Raw genomic sequence first — 16,908 nt, 5'->3', positions numbered from 1 at the left:
TATACAAAGAATGAAAGAGTCTCACATATTAAATCTGCAAAATGTGATGAGTTTGCAGATAACACAAATATCCTTGATACTCCCACCGCTGCTCACGTAACTGACATCTCCAACACCCTCTTACCAAGTTTTGAAGTGCACAATGTATATTGTTAACTCTGAGGCTTATGTTGTACAATACATCCCTGGAATATAATCACATAGCAAACTTTTCGACCTACAACGGCGATCCAGATATGAAGCTTGGCTACATTGCATGACATCAATTATGTGGAAAAGTGAGTAAACACAGTATCACCGATTTAAAAGAGCTATTCTGAAGTATGTGTCGAATATTTTCAGATGGTACTGAAATTTAAAATTGGGTATGCTCAATCCCACTACAAACATTTCAACATAAATAATGTAGGAATGGTGCTTGGATTCAGAAAAAGAGATAGGAATATTATAAACATGTACAATACTTAGTAATCAAAGCTAAAGATTTGATTTTATGTCTTCCTTGGTAGATGATAATCTTTATGAGGGCAAAATATTTTCTTATTTTTTTCAGCAATGCTTTCCCAGGACCAAGTGCGATGATTTTAAATAGGTGCTAAAATCAGTCCCATGGAATTACTGTACGAACTATTTCATAACAAAAATAGTATCAGCAAATATAATTTACCCCCTAAGTGCTCAATGCTGTTTACTCAAACGAGCAAAACACACACGTGACAGTTGTGTGAATGAACAATAGAGTCCAAGCTACTACATGAAATGCAATCTATACTCAAAGATGCACATGGTATTGTGCTAACATATTTAACAATATTTAGAATGGTAGATGTATCTCACTTATTTCCATAAACAATGAATCAAGCTTATTTCTTGATTGTAGCTCCAGACAGTACATAACACTTATTTGTGAATATTCATAAACAAGAACACTTACCCAGTGAGAAATATCTCTAACAAATGTTATGGGATGTTATTTCTAGTGCATGTAACAAATTAATGTCATATGCTAAAAATGAACATAACCTATTCTATTTGGGATCATCTTTCGGTTCAGTTCATCACCCCGTTCTATTAGACCTCATTTCATTCTGACAAGCTCTTCCATGATTTTTATTCAGTTTTTATTTATAGGCATGCCAGTGGGATTCTCAAATTTTTATCATCTAATTTTTTTTTATTGCTCATACAACTTGATACCTTGCCTTTCTCAGAAAATACAGGGCATATTTTCAAGTACTTTTATTTCTGATATCATTCTTGAATTTCAAATTGACAAATTATATTGTATGAAAAGGAGTTGTTTATCTAAAATAGAGATTCACTCTATTGGATGCCTGATTATTCATTTAAAATGCTTTAACCATTTAACATTATTTTCAGAAAATGCTTTATTTTTTGTCATTTTCCTATAACATTTGTTTTTATTATAGATCAGATTTAGTTTTACTAAATAAAGGAAAATATTTATTTGATTGTAATATTTATGTATTTAAGATCATTTCTTTCAGAATGAGCTGCTAGTTTATGCTTGCACAAAACTTTCCAAAATTCTAATAAAACACAGCAAAAGAAATATAAACCAGTGAAATGTGAAACCCACAGTATTTTGCTTCATCAGGATTTTTTTTTACCTTTACTTTGAGAGGACTTGCCATTAGGTGAGATTAAATATCCTTAAACACCAATTTAATTTAATACCCCTGTTATGTTTTTTGCAATGCAAAAATAATAACACCTGCCAAGTATAATCAGATATTTTACTCTCCAATTATTACTATCTACAATTATTTTGAGAGAATTGCATACAAAATTAGAAAAGCATCTTAAGGAAATTAAGAAACATGAATTTGCATTGTTTTGCAAATTAGAGCTGTTTATTAGCACCAAACTTGATTTACAATAGTGACAAGTGTTTTATATAACTAATTTTAAACAACACAACTATTTTCTAATCTCCTCAGCTAAAATGATTTTGAATAATAAAATATGTTTCATTTTTAATATTTAGAAATCATGAACAATATTCTCTGAGGGTGAACATTTAGCACATGATCCAGAGATTTTTTTTTAATCAAACCAAATTTGAGATATCTTGATGAAACCTTAAAGCATTAACTTTATTTAATGATCAAAATTCAATATCTTATTCATGTTTCTTCAATGAGCATTGAGAAGGTTTACTTAGAGTAGATCAGTGAACAAACGATACAGTTACGTTGCTTTGTCCAGCAGACTAGAAACTCCAGTGGAGACTGTGACATCACTATGTTTGCATTAAACAGGTGCTTCAAACATTCAGTCCTAACAGCCACAATTCCATATTTTTATATGAATAGTTCCTGATATTAAAGAACAAATTTTACCTGACATCTGTAACCCAGGATTTGAACTCTGATATAAACTTACTGTTTTCTCTTTCTTTCATCTTTGAATTCCCAAGTGTTCTGTCTTCAAAGTTGCCTAACTATTAAGCCATGCTATGATGTGTCAAGATAGAATTTAAAGTCTTTACCTTGAGACATCAAATAAATGTCCCTCTGCTACAATGAAAAATAATGTAGTCAAATAGTCACATAATCGGTATTCTATTGTAGAGCCAAAATGTGTATCAATGTGGCATGCCCAGTTCCTTATCCCTGGGGATAAACTTCATAAAAGGTCAGTTCTTTCTCTGAATAGGTGAATGGCATATTTACAATTCAAAAATATATAACCTTGATGTAGGATGCCAAATGGAGCATAACAAAACACATGAAACAATTTGACTGACTAATAACATTTCAAGCTATGCTAGTCTCAAAGCAATTATTGCAGTTAGAATACATCCAACTATTTGAACACAAACTGTATTTCTGTTAGTGCAAATCTATAACCATTACATGATTAAAGCAATCTCTAATACTAGGAAGCAATTCTTATTACCTCATGCAACAAGTATAGCTAACCAGCAAGGAACAGTGGAGAAACTCTGAGAAATTGCTCCCTAAATTTTACCAGAATTTTTCAGTTTGTCTCAGAAATCTAGTTCAACTTCTCAAACATATGAACCACGTGAAAAAATCAAATAGGATCAGCAGGAAATAATCTTCAGAAACGAAGACATTCACGTCCAGGAACTTTTCCTTCTGTAAAACCACATTCTTACTTTGAGTAAGTGCACCTGTAGGGTTTGCTGTATATACATTGAATAAATCTAGTAGAGACACTTTTAATGTTTTAGATATATGCAATTAAATATAATTAAATATTTTTGAAGAAATGAATAATTAGATTCTAATTAAGTCAATGATTAAATATATAATAATTCATATATCTGTGAATTAAATAGATGATGCTATAATCACTACTCTGAAGTGTACATTGCAATGTACCTAAATTTTCTTTGCAAACATTTCAGTCCGATTATCTCAACTGCAGTATACATAAATATAAAGAGAAGTAGAAATGGGATAAATACCTGGTATTAATTCAGCTGCAAACAGCAAAGTAAGACATTCTGCCTTTTATGAATGGTGTTCTGAATTAAATCTTAGAGATGAAAAGGGAGTAGTTGTCTAAAGATACAGAGAACACATTGATGAAGAGTATAAAGCACTGGTGGTCAGTGTGGTGGCATGACACACTAGTCCTCTAGCTGCAGTGCCTGCAGCCCATATTGATGTTCGTTAGTATATCAAGCTGCTCCCCTTTTGATTCTGCTCCTGCCATTGGCCTGCGAAAATAACGGAGGATGACTAAAAGCCTTGGGACCTTGTATCCATGTGAGAGACTTGGAAGAGACTCCAGGTTCCCAGCAACAGATAAGCTGAGTTCTAGCCATTTGCTGTCATTTGGGGAGTGAACACATGGATCAAAGATCTCTCTGTCTCTCCTTATCTCTGTAAGTCAGCCTCTTAGATAAAAACAAAAATCTTTATCTTAAAAAGAATATAAAGAGTTTGAAGAATGTTGTCATTTTCAAGGAAGTATTGTAATTATATAGATCCATCCACTAGTGGACACAGCTCAGCACCAGAGGAAAGTCCCTTAGCAACAAGTGGTACTAAGGAAGGAAAGGGCAGCAGCAGTCTACACCGTTTTCACCATCATGGCTCCAGTAGTCATTTCCACTGCAATGGAAATCCACAGTCTGCACTACCGAGGACCTTCACTCTTCTATAATACCAGGCCCTGCAGCTACAGCAGTGTTTAGGCTGCTTTTCCAGCTTATCACCAAAACAAGGGCATCACATCCCACTCAACTGACACTGTTGTTCCTCCCTCCACCCCAAGCGGATGAAGGTCTTTGTCTACTCAAATAAATGTGCAAATATGCGGAAAATAAGTACAGTTAATAATTGATTATACATTGGTGAGAGCTTACACACAATATGAAAAGTTAAGGAAATGTGTTAGCATCAAAATAATACAATGAATGCCCAAAACCAGTTTCAAAACAAAGAAAATTGCCATTTTTAATCAAATTATTCAAAATAATCACTCCAATGAAGCCCAGAAAAAGAGAAAGAAAACAACAAGACAACTAAAGCATCAATAAAACGAACATTTCACAAAGGAGGAATCGTAAAGGAAACAAGTAAAATATTTGAAAATAAAAGCTAATGAAAGACAAACAGTAATCAAGATCAACGGCAGACTCAGTGACACTGGAAAAAATTGTGGATGTAAAATGAGAAATTTGAAATTATTCATATGAAGACAATGGGGAGGCAAGAAAGACGAATGAGAAAGATGGTGGAGTAGAAAGTTAAACCATGGCATGCCATATGAATTGCCAAGTTGGAGTGTCAGCATTGTACTATTCTGAATCCAATTCTGCTTAATACCAATGAGCCTGGAGATGTAACTAATAATGGATGAAGTACTTGGACCCATTCTGTCTTGAGGAGACCAAGCTGGAGTTTTGGCTGCAGGCCTTGGCCTGTCCCTAGTACAGCCATTTGGAGACTGAAGCAGTGGGCGGACGACCTCCTCTTCTCCCTTTGTCTCTTCTACTGTTCAAAATGTATCTTCAAAAATCAACTTTCAGCGCCTATAAAACTGTACCACATAATACAATGTAAACAACAATAAAAAAAAATCAACTTTCTTCCTTTTTCATGCTTTCTGTTTGCATTTTAAATAGGTGAGTGAATAAGAATTTAAAAAGAAAGTGAATTGCACAAGTATATAAGATTTCTGAGACAATTAATCTAACCAATATGCACGGTATAAAAACTAAACAGTGATAATGATCAAAAATATTGGATATTGTTTCAAAGCTTAACAGTTGAAAAGCTTCTTGATATTTTGAGGTAATGGACATACGTGTTCATGAATATCAGAGAATCTCACATAGACTCAGTTTATACAAGACTATACTGAGACACAAAAACATTGTCAAAGTCTAAGAAAAAGCAAAATTTGAAAACAAAAAACAAAAAATAATATTAAAGTATTAGATAGTATTAGAAGTATAGATGTTAGCAAAATTAAGCAAAAGTAAGTATTTGGTTTAAAATTAACAAATGCTTAGCCAAACCAAGCAAACAATTGAGAATGCTTAAATGTATTTTTTTTTAAAGATTTATTTTTATTATTTTTTTCATTGGAAAGGCGGATATACAGAGAGGAGAGACAGAGAGGAAGATCTTCTGTCTGATGATTCACTCCCCAAGTGAGCACAACGGCCGATGCTATGCCAATCCGAAGCCAGGAGCCTCTTCCGGGTCTCCCACGCGGGTGCAGGGTCCCAAAGCTTTGGGCCATCCTCGACTGCTTTCCCAGGCCACAGGCAGGGAGCTAGAAGGGAAGCGGGGCTGCCGGGATTAGAACCAGCGCCCATATGGGATCCCAGGCGTGCAAGGCGAGGACCTTTAACCACTTGCGCCACCGCGCCGAGCCCTTAAATGTATTTTAAAATGTAAAATTTTACACATTAACTTTTTGCCTGAGAAAAGAATGACGAAATATTGCAAAACACAATTATATGTAAAAACTGATAATATAATGATAAACTCAATTATTGCAAGCTATAGAGTTAGAAACATTAATAACAGATCAGATAAATAATGAACAAGGACATAACAAAGACTCCCAAAATAAATTCTACTAAACATTTACAGAGTAATTGCTATCAATTATTCTTAAAATCTTCCAAAGCAATAATATAAAATAAGGAAAACTATCAGATTCAATTTATGAAGCCTGTATTACCCTGATTTCAGAAGCAGAAAAATTTGCCACTGTAAGAAACCCGAACTATAAGCTTCTACTATCCTTGATGAACATCGTTGCTAAAATCCTCATTAAATACTAACAAACAAAACTCAAAATCACATTAAATGGATGACTGTTATGATCAAGGGCTTTATCTATGGGATACAAGGGCAAATCGACAAAGAAATGCCAATTAAAGTGTTACAGCATAAAAAAAAATTAGAAGCGTATGGTCACATAAGTAGATACAAAATAGAACACAAAATATGCAGAGTATATGTAATAATTGTACTTTATGTGAGGTTAGCGACTAATAATGTGACTAAGGTGAAAAGCTAAGATTTCTTCTCTTTCCTTTCAAAATTTCCCTTAAATTGTAAATTGTTTGTGGTTTTTCTTATATCCACCTTTTGAATAAAAGCAGAGAAGTAGAGCTATTGTTTTGTTTGTTTGTTTGTTTTCAGATGATGGAATAGTCCAGACTGACACCAGACTGTTGCAAACAATGGGACAACATTTTCTAAGAGTTTTAGCACTTTTGTGGAGTAGACCTTCTTTCATGTGACTTGGGGAATCAGTCGCCTTTGGAAAGCCTTTGGCAATAGCTTCTACTTCCGTGATTGAGCTGAGTGAAGGGTAATCAGTAGCAATGTGTGGATTTGTGTTTTCACTGAGAAGCACTAATAAACTAACAAGTGGCTGAAAAGTAGTGAAACCAGTTATTTGTTTAGTTTGGGGTATTCATGGATCTTGATATTGATATTTTCCTGTCTTAGTAAATGCATATCTTTTAATTTAGATTAAAGATAAATGAGGAATACAGACAGATTTCTGTGTAAGTCTAGAAAAACAAATCCTATTCTCTTTTAACTCTTATTTTGTGTTTCTAAAATATGACAGATCTGTTCCTGTATTTGTTTTCTTTCCCCATGGAATGTGCTGCACTAGATCTTATTCCAACCCCAGTTTGCATTTCATCTCTTAAAGCTTTAGAGTAATGAGCACATCCAACATTCTTCCTGCTCCCCCATCAAGTTCTAACATAGTCTTCTCACTCCAGTTTCTATAATTATCTTGTACAGTAACTTGTATTTATTATGTGTTCTAATGAGAACAGGATCTTATCCATCTGATTCATTATTTTATGAAGGTTCACCTAACACCTGTTAGACAATCAGACATGTCACATGACCTAAATGATGAGTTGCTGAGTAAGTGACAGCTCACTTAATATTGCTTTGTAGTGCAGTCATTAACATTGACTGATGCTTAATAAAACCAACTCTTCAGCACATTTTTTTCTTACCTGCTTCAAGAAAGATAAATTTCTATGTCCTCCACTAGTTTTTTCTCTAGCATACATCTCTCGTGGGACTCGGCAATCTCACTACTTGAGCCATCAAGTGCTGCTTCACATGGTAACTATTACAGATAGCTGAAATTAGAAGCGAATAAGGGTATCAAACTCATGTTGTCTCAAATGGACTGTGGATGTCATAGGTTACATTTTAGCTCTTGGTTAAAATGTTAACCCCCGGGCTTAATTTAGATGTCAGTATTCATCTTATTCTCTCCAGTGTTTGTTCTTTTTGTTCAACTTTCTTCTCATTTTCCCCACCCATCCTATGTTATAGCTCACAACATTAAAATGCTTTTCCTTGTTTAAACATTTCTCTTTATTTTAAAGACAGAATTACAGAGAAGGAGGAGAGAAACAGCAAGAGATTCCAGTCCTTTCTGCACTGGTCCCTTTTCCAAATGACTGTAACAGCCTGAATTGAACCAGTTTGAAATCAGGAGACAGGATCTTCTTTCTGGTCTCCCAAGTGGGTACAGTGCCCCAAGGTTATGGGCCAAGCTCTATTGCTTTCCCAGGCACATTAGCAGTGAACTGGATTAGAACTGGAGGAGCCAAGGGACACACTGCACACATATTTGATGCCAGCAGCACAGTTAACGACTTCATCTGCTATATCTCAGTGCCGGACCCCCAAAATGGTTTTCATAATCATATCACAAATTAATTCACAACAGAAACTGTGTTTGAATTTTACTATGCATCCCCAGCACATAGTTGAAAAACAGAATTCAATAAATGCTAAGAAAAAAGACAGGAAGGAAAAAATGGAGCAGTTGTTCAGACAATGCCAAGAGACTATGATTAATTTTCTCTTTCACTTGCAACAACATAAGAAGCAGAGCATCAAACAAAAGCTAAACACTCCGTCTCCAACTAGACATAACTACCCCAGAAAAGCTCAAAAACAAAATCACTGAGGAAAACTCAATGCCTGAAGTTTGGATATAATTGATTAAAGCAATTATTTTAAATACATATTATCTTACATAGAGGAAAGTATTATACTTCTCACCAGAGACAGAAACCAGCGTCACCATCTGAAAGGCTCCATCTTTGAGCATGTGTGTTGTCCCAGTGAAGGCAGGGTCAGCGAAAAGGAAAGAAAGAGGCAAGGCAGGCTCATATGTCTGGATGAGGAAAACTGGAATCAAAAAGAGTTGGTTTTATGCATTTATTCATTACATAAAATCATCCATATTTATAGGATACATAAAATATGTATTCACAAATACAAATCAATGTGTGTGATCATACAGTAAGGCCCATTGAATAATATCCACATAAATTTCCCATTACTAAATATTTCTTATGGAAGAAACATTCAGTTTGCCTTCCTTTTTTTCTACATGGTCATTATCAATAGTCATCGATTATATTGAATCACCTTCTATCCTACTATAACTTAATATTCATTCAGTAAAATCAAACTTTCCTCACTACACTCCCCAGATTCAGATTAATGAAATTGTGTTGTCTTCTCTTAAGATTTATTTGTTTTTATTTAAAAGGCTGGGTTACAGAAAAAAGGAAAGAAAGATCATCTCTCTGCTGATTCTCTCCTCACTTGACTGTAACAGCTGGAGCGGGGCTGGTCTCAACTCAACAGCAGGAGTTTCCTCTGAGTCTCCCACTTGGGTTCAGGTACTCGAGGACCGGAGGCATTCTCCACTGCTTTCTCAGGCACATCAGCAGGGAGCTGGATTGGAAGTGGAGAGGCCAGGACTCAAACCTGACCACATATGCGATGTCAAAAAGGCCAGTCCAAGGCCAGCTGCAGCACAGACCTACAATACTGTGGCACCAGCCCCTGCCATTGTGTTCTTAATTTCTATTAGATAGGCATCATTAGAAATTACATAGATATGATCCTACAATACTTTACTGTGCTAGCTTATTTCATTTAAAAGAGTGACTTTTCCAATCTAGGTTGCTGTAAATGAGAAGAATCCTTTCTTTTATAATTAAAATAATTCCATGATAGATATATCTCAAAATAGATATATATACCTTTATGTGTGTATATGTGTGTGTGTGTGTGATATGTGATAAATATATGTGATATCTTTATATATATAATGTGTAAGTGTATGTGATAAACACACACACACACAGAGATACTTCTATAGGATGATTTCAGTTCCCTGGGCTGTATCTTTATGATTGGAATTTCTGGGTCATATGTTCATTCCACATTCAGCCTTAAGGCATTTCCAAACTGTTAACATTACAGGAGAGGAACCCATTTGAAATTTACAAAGTGAAAAAACCCTGAGCGTTACTCTCTCATTCATCTATGAAGTTCCATCACAAAATTGCTAGGAACAAATTTCCAAATGCATCTGAAATGCGTATCCGTCCACAAAGATCCTTAGGTTGATAACAACAACAGCAAACCCATACTGTTTTACCTAGTCGTTGGTACGCATACTCTTTAAAACGATTGTGCTTACTTTTTCAGCATTTTTGTGTAGTTTGTGGATAAGTTATAAGACACAAAGGATTGGCATGGATTTTTAAACTAACGATTTATCCATTGGCCACCATAATGGGAGATTTGAATTGATTCTCAAGATTGCTTTGACCCAGACCTGCCTGTCCCAGCCTTTGCAGAATGAACTAGCAGGTATTCTCCAGCTCTGTGCCTATCACTTTCTTTTCAGATAAAGCTTGTACATATTAAGCTACTATATTTACTTAAAAGAAATTTGCTGCACAGAAATATAAAAGAATGGCATAATACGAGTAAAAATGATTCTGTCTAATCAGAGATACTGCTCTCTCCCTCACTTTACAATTGAGCCTATAAGAGCCTTTTCTAATTCTTACATGTAATTCTTAATATGAATGATATTTTTGAGCCTACAGAAATGCATTTATAGAATCTCATGCTTACAAGAATATACTCTGGATATTTCAGAACTATAGCCACAAAACAAGATCATTAAAATTTCTTCATATTTTGTAAACTTCCGGTAATTTTTTTCTCTGCAAAAACCTTTCTAAATAAAGTGGTATCACTTTAACCATTGTATTTATGAAAAAGTATGGCATCTGGAAATAAAATGTTTGTTGGTACTTAAACAATGAGTTAACAGCATATGAAAAATAAACTTTGGTTTTTACTTGACTTTTTTCCCAAAGATTTAGACATTTTGTAAGACAGGCAGAGTGTGTGGGGGGAAGAGAAGGTGAGCATGAAAGATAGGGGGAGAGAATTAGTCCATTTTTATGACATTAACCGAAACATTAGAAAGATGACTTATGTGGAAGAAAAGGTCTATTTTGTCTTACTGTTTGATACGATAGCAGCAGGTGGAGCCTCAGAATAGCAGGTGTGGCAGTAATGATCACATCATGAGCCAGAGAGGAGACAGAGAGGTCAGAAGGAAGTTTAAACCGAAAATACTCAAACTACTCTTCGCAGGAGTCAACTCGCAATCATGTCTCTCTCATCTGAAAAACTCCTTCAGTCCCCCTGTGCTGTCAGTACAAGTTTAACCCCTACTCCATCAACCGTTACCATTAAGAAATCATACTTTAAGGAGTTGCATGAAATCTTGCTGTGTCCCTGAATGAGAGGGAGAGAGAATAAACTGTGACAGGTTTGGCTGTATTTCCTGTATGTTCCTGTGTTGAAATTTTGATCTCCATAGTAAGTATAAGGGTGATGAAAATCTAATTACACTTTTTAGAGTCATGGCCTTCTGGAGGATTAGGATTAGATAAATTACTACATTTGTGTCTCTGTAATTATATGTCAATAACCTTATAAAGACAGGAGATCAGCAAAAAAAACAAAAACAAAACAAAAATATAAACCCTTTATCTCTTAAGCAATCCTACATAGCTGTGCTGTCGGCCAGAGATACGTTGTTGGATTCAGACTCTGTGATTTCATACTGTAAATTAAATAAAATTCTTTGCTTTGTTAAAATTAACTGGCCTGAGGTATTTTGCTATGGTAAGAAAAAAAATAGACTAAAATATTTTAACTACTTCAAGGACAAAATCTTAACATTTGACCAAAACATAACATATTTTGGCTCCATTGAAGACATTAAAATTTTTTCCTTGATAGTTAAAAGCAGTAGAATTATTAAGTATGTATGTCATTATAAATAAACTGGGTTTCTAGTGTTATATACATTTTTATTAGTGATAAGGATTTTTATATGTTAATCTTGGACATCTCAAATATAGATCGACCTCTTAGAAAATTTTGAATGCTCCTGGACTTAATATTATGGTAGTGGCAGATATGAAGGGAAATCGGGACAGTTTTGCACTTGCCATCTGTGTGATATAGAATTATCAGTGGGTTGATGCACCTGCGACTTTGTGCTCACTGCAGAGGCTGGCAGTTATTGAAGCAGTACTCTGTAGGATATGTGGCTTCAGTCCATGGAAATGCTCCAATCACACATAGACTGTGGTATTCTATGAAACTGACTTTTCCATTCCAGAGAATGAGTGAATTGTGCTTCGGCATGCTTGGTGTCGCCAGGAAAAGAAAGTGAGAGTCCTTATCATGTAAATATAGTTGGACTAAACGCTTCCCAAATGTCAAAGCTCTTTCATTTCTCGTGGATTTTATGTAGAAGCCCATGAGTGAAACAGCTGTTGTTTTGAAGGAGCTGGTACACAGCTCTAGGGATGTGATATTATAAAAGCAAACAAAAGCAAACAAAACCTATTTCAAAGAGAACTCCTCTTTCATTTATAGGTAAATTTACCAATCCAATCTTTGGCTTCATCAAAGTAATTTCATAAATATATGGCAATTTTAAATAAAAATCAACTAGAAAATTAACAGTACAAAACATTATTCTTTATTTCTTCATTCCAATGCCAACTGGAGCATTTACTTAAAAATAGGCCAGTAAACTAAGGTAAGCAAGTAGTAAAATAAACACTTAAGCTACTAGGTTATTTAGGTATAGTACAGCTAACATTTCTTTTACTAGGTTTTCAATGCTAGATACTTGATTTATGGAAATCAAAGATCAATATTTTCTTCATGTATTAAAAGAGAATCAATAATAATATGGATATATTGCAGTATTTTGTCATAGAACTAAAGGATGGTCTGTAGCCTGAAGAATCACTCCTAATCACCTTGCCTGCTCTGTACAAGCATCTTCATAACACACATGATGTGTGGATGCACATACTCTGTTGCATACAGCTGGATATCATAAATCCATGTCCTGGTTTCATTAGGGTAGCTTAATAAGATGATGCCGTTACTTTTCCATTAACTTTGCTTTTATTTAAAAAAAAATTTTTTAATGATATCTACATTGTTGATCAGAGTGGGAGGGATTAAGGATTGGGGGGAAGGATGTAATGATGATTTCTACTTGTACCATTTCTTTTAAAAATTATTTTCAGGGTTATTTATTTATTTGGAAAGGCAGATATACAGAGAGGAGAAGAGACAAAGAGGAAAATCTTCCACCAATGATTCACTCCCCAAGCAGCCTCAACGGCCAGTGCTGAGCCAATTCAAAGCCAGGAACCAGGATCCTCCTGGTCTCCCACATGCGTGCAGGGTCTCAAGGCTTTGGGCCTAACTCGACTGCTTTCCCAGAACACAAACAGCGAGCTGGATAGGAAGCATGGCTGCCGGGATTTGAACAGGCACCCATGTGGGATTCCGGTTTGCCCAAGGAGAGGACTTTTGTGGCTAGGCTATCGTGCCAGGCCCCATTACATTTTCCTATATCTGGGGGAAGAGGGAAGAAAAGGGATGAAATCATACCCAGCCTCCCACCTGCTTCAATAACCGGAGTTAGGAACCAGCCCCACCCAGTATCAATGCAGGGTCCCAATAGTCTAAGAGTTCTGCCCTGGTGGTTCCAATAGCTCTGAAATGCTGTCAATCCTGCTGATTGAAGGATGAGGGAACTCTTCCAATGTACACTGGCTGACACAATCGACCTTAGCATCCTCATTCACCCCAATTTTTGCTGTCACTGTTTGGATGGGGCAGATGTTCAATTTGCTCTGTTCTTCCTCTGTCATGGCACCAGATATCCTCTGCAAGCTCCAAGGACTGCCAACTCCTCCACTAATGAGATCAACACTTTGCAGATGGGCCCAAAGACCCAGGCCAGGAGATCAGAACACCTCCAGAACCCTTGCCCTCCAGGGCTCCTGGACCAGGCATCCTCCATACACGCAGGTTGAAGTACCTAGGCAAGAAGACCTGGGTACCTCAGGACCCTCAACCCCTGCACTCACAAACCCAGCACCCACCATACAAACTGACCCAAGGACATAGACCCACATGTATGCCAATGAGTACTGATACCTGGCATGGTTTAGGCTGCTATCTGCCTTACTGCTTGTACTCACCTGCAGGGATTGTATCCTAAAAAAAAGAGTTCCCCAAGATCCTCTGTTGGATCTCCTCCTGGTGACACATCTCATGCATAGCAGTGGGTCCTTAGCCAAGGTTGGTTTTGCCCACCACTTGTCTTGGCAGGAGTAGTATCCTTGCCCAACCAACCGGTTCTTACTGTTGGGTGTTACAGCCCAGAGACACCTGATCCACAACCAGACACAGCTTTCATTTGGTTCAGCAGGGGCCAAGACCTAGCCAAGCCCATTCTACACCCACCCTGGCTCTCATGATTACCATTGGGTACCAGAATCCAGTTCAGTCTGGTGCTCTCCAGACCTAGCTCACATTCATGCCAAGGGAGTCTACAGCAATGTCCAGTCCAGCCCTCTGCCTTCATCCCAGCTCATGTGCTCACTGGCGGAAACCCTAACCCAGCTGGGGCATCCCCTTAGTTCCCCAGTTAGGCCTGTCCCTAGCCACAGATTTTGTGTGTGCCAATGGAGATTGCAGCTGGACTGTGGTGGGCCCATATGCCACTCCCTCCCTCATATTCTGCCTCTGGACCTAGTTCTTTCACATGTTGGTTAGTGACATGGTCCAGGCTAACATCCACCCCTGCTCTGACTCTCACTGGTGAGTAATATGATCTAACCCTGCCAGGTAGGCTCCCAACTCTAACTTTAATGTGTGCCAGTGAGTTTAGTGATGGGCACTGCTAATTATCCCAGCTCGGATCTCCCATGTGTGCTAGTGCTTGGGACTGACCTTTAAAGGTCTTCCCATTTTCCCCTCCAAACTGCTCAGTCTCAGCACCTTCATTTACCTGAAAGTACAGTGGCCTTGCCCATGTATGTCCCTCAGTAGTCATTCCTTACCCGGATATGAGCGTTTGAGGTTCCCGCTCAGCCTTGCTTGTGCCATAGGCCATACCCTATGTAAGCCCACATGCCCACGTTCCTAGAGGGTATCACTGCTGGGTGCCTTAAAGGCTTCACTGGGTGCCATTGGTGCCTAGGCCACCCAGTCTGGAGTCACTTCTGCCACCACTGGGTGAGCGTGGCACAGGACCCCTGAAGTTGCCTTCTGCCTTTGCTGGGCAAGCAGGATCAAGATCTTTCCAGATGGACCTAACCTGGGAGTCACCCCGCTGTCACTGGCTCATTACTTTTTCATTCACTTTAAATATTGCATCTTAATAGTGGGTGAAACTCAACATATTTATGGTATCAGTAAGAAGAATACAGAAATCATTGAAAAATTTTCCAAAAAAAATTGCTTTTTGTAAAAATCCTTCTTATAATGCCTTGTTAGTTTTTGCAAAAAAATAGCCTTACTTGTCTCAAAACTAACATAATATATAAATAACTCTTACTAACTTTATACTTCTTCTGTTTTTAAAGCAATTGGTTCATTTTTTACTTCAGCATATACCCCTATTTTTTCCTGCTGGTTTCACTCATCAGCTCTTTATAAATGTCAAAGTCAAAATAAATTAGATATACTTTAATCTCCTCAAAGCTGAGTTTTGTCTTTTTTAATTTTTAAGAACCCTATGCATTTATCAGTGAGGGAAAAGTATGTTTTGCAAGGGAGAAGACTTTCTGAAAAATAACTTCAGGTCAACTTCCTGGGTTCTTTTTGAAAACCAGTGGACAAAGTTAGAGGTCCCACTTCTTTTATAGTAGAAGTTGGAACCCAAATATGGTTTCCCACAAAAATCTTGGCTTCTTTCAACCCAATGGTTGTATCTGCCACACAGACTGTCTAATGGCTTGCCTGCTACTGAGATTCCAGATGCACATCAGTTGGCTTTCCAAGCAATTGCTATGAATAGCTACCACCAAAATCAGAACCATTCCATGGAGAGCTGGCAACACATTCTACAACTGGTAAAGTTAATTTCCCTCAAGTCACGGATTAGCACAAGGTGTATGGGCAAAGGACACTTCTCCAATCAAATGAAACCCACTCAAGTCCAGTTACTAGTCCCCCCCCTCTGGATTCTCTCCTTGAGTTCATTAGGACAATGTTACTCTTCATTGCACTGATTCAGATCTGTGATTTTTTTTTCCTTTTTCCAAAATTGTGCTTTTCTTTCCACATTCAAAAACTTTGTATGACAGCAGGTGATCTTAAAGGAAACTGCTTGTCAATAATACTACGTATTCCTTCCATTTTTGGAAAAAAAATTATTTTCAAGGAGATTATTATTTTAAACGTGGAGAGGAGTGTATATGTATCTTGCTGGTAATAATACAATTATAATGGACTAAAATCACAGGTATTGAACCTTGCAGTTGTAATGGCAGCTAAGCTGCTCATGTGCCAGAGTGAAGAGTCTGAATTCCATACCCCATGATTCTCCTAACTTTACCTCCTTGCAAATGGAGGCAGTGATGATGGCTCAACTGATCAGGCTTCTGTCACAGCTGTAGGAAATCTGGACTGAGTTCCTTTGTACTGGCTTTGTTCCATCCTAGGCTGGCATGGGAATTGGGAGAGTGAATCAGCCAATGAGAACTTTTTTTTTCTCTTTATCTCTTGTTTTTCAAATTATGAAATAGTTTTATTTTTAAAACACCGGAAGAAAAGGCATTCTTTGCCATCACATTTTACTACATAAATGGACATTTGTCATTAAATATTCTACATCTATAATCAGTTTGAGAGTATAGTAGCCATATTCTTCCTCTCTAAAAAGATTATCAATGTTAGACACACCTCCCCGTTTCTTTACAAATTAACCAGCATTTTAGCATAAATAATTTTTATTGTGCAAATACGGAGTCATCAATTCAAATACCTTAGAGTCCATGAAAATAATATCAATGTGAAAACTGACTAAGTGCGGTTATGGAAAGTATATAGCTGGTTTAGTGGAGTTACATAGCACTAAGTTTTAGATGACCTATGGTTATTTACATTTGTTTACTTTTTCTCTCAATAAAAAAACTGTCCTTCTTTATTTTTAGATATCTTGAACCAAGAAATTAAACAAGACCAT

The sequence above is a fragment of the Ochotona curzoniae genome, unplaced genomic scaffold, assembly GCF_017591425.1.
Source record: "Ochotona curzoniae isolate NIBS_2020 unplaced genomic scaffold, NIBS_Ocur_1.0 scaffold_4701, whole genome shotgun sequence".
NCBI lineage: Eukaryota > Metazoa > Chordata > Mammalia > Lagomorpha > Ochotonidae > Ochotona > Ochotona curzoniae.
Note: the sequence above shows the minus strand (reverse complement) of the source record.